Here is a 1,066-nt window from a genome sequence, read left to right as displayed (position 1 = left end):
CAGGAAGGAAACAGCTTTGTACCAAAACAGCTATATATGCAGGTCCATAAAATGAAGGTACTTTTGAAACTGCCACGTTCACTCTGAAGCCCATTCATCTCCTTCAGCATCCCAAAGATGAAGCACATGTTCCACTTAGCTATGTAGCTAAAGTGGCACTGTGCCCCTGACATCACAGGACAGTTCAATGTAAAACCAGACTTCTGATGCTGGGCTCCAGCTGCACTTTCTCACTTTCTCACAGGTTGTCATCCTTGCCCGGGAGAGCAGTTGTCTGAACAACCTCTAGATCATGTGCATACTGTGCTGCCAAAACTGGGTCCATGACAGCCTCTGGCTGGGTGAGAGCAAACACCAAGTTAGGGTCTCCAATTAGTCTTCTAGCAAGCCACAGGAAGGGCTGTTCAAAGTTGTAGTTACTTTTGGCAGAAATGTCATAGTACTAAAGGTTCTTTTTCAGTGAAAGATAATAAACGTTGCTTTAACTTTCCTGTTCATAATGCCCACTCTGTTGCACATAGCACAATGGGGATTGTACATACTCGTACCAGATCTCTCTGCCAGTTGGTCACGTTCTTGTAGGTAACCCTTGGTGTTGTCAAACATTATAATGGCACACTGGGCTTGTATGTCATAGCCATCTCTCAGCCCACCACATTACTCTTGACTAGCTTATCCCATACTTTGAACTTAGTAGGTCCTCTGTTGGTAAGGCACACAAGAGGATGGACCTCAACACCCAAGGTGGCTACACTCTTCTCAAACTCACCAGTCAGATGATGTTTCACGAATGTAGTTTCCCAGTACCACCATCACCAACTAATACAAGTTTGAAGAGAACTTGGGGTTCTCCTTGGGCAGCCATCATGCTATTCCTTCTAGAAGTGTTTCTGGCCTGTCTGACTGAGGCTCCCTAGATTTAAACAAACAAACAAACAAACAAAAACTTTTTAAAGGCTGATTGGGCTATCACATTCAGCGATCTGTGATCTGTTTATTATATGCAATTGGAGTCAATGTCCTACATTTCTAACATTAGTGGCAAAGTCTGACTCCATCTTGCTGG

At 44.0% G+C, this 1,066-nt stretch overlaps 1 pseudogene; it reads right to left on the bottom strand.

Annotated features, from left to right (window-relative positions):
* Nucleotides 1-238: 238 nt before the first annotated feature.
* Nucleotides 239-865, bottom strand: LOC121041372 (GTP-binding nuclear protein Ran-like; annotated as a pseudogene).
* Between the last annotated feature and the right edge of the window lie 201 nt (nt 866-1,066).

Source organism: Herpailurus yagouaroundi, unplaced genomic scaffold (assembly GCF_014898765.1).
Source record: "Herpailurus yagouaroundi ecotype Mexico unplaced genomic scaffold, PumYag 29, whole genome shotgun sequence".
Taxonomy (NCBI): Eukaryota; Metazoa; Chordata; class Mammalia; order Carnivora; family Felidae; genus Herpailurus; species Herpailurus yagouaroundi.
Note: the sequence above shows the minus strand (reverse complement) of the source record. Positions and strands in the feature narration are given on the sequence as shown.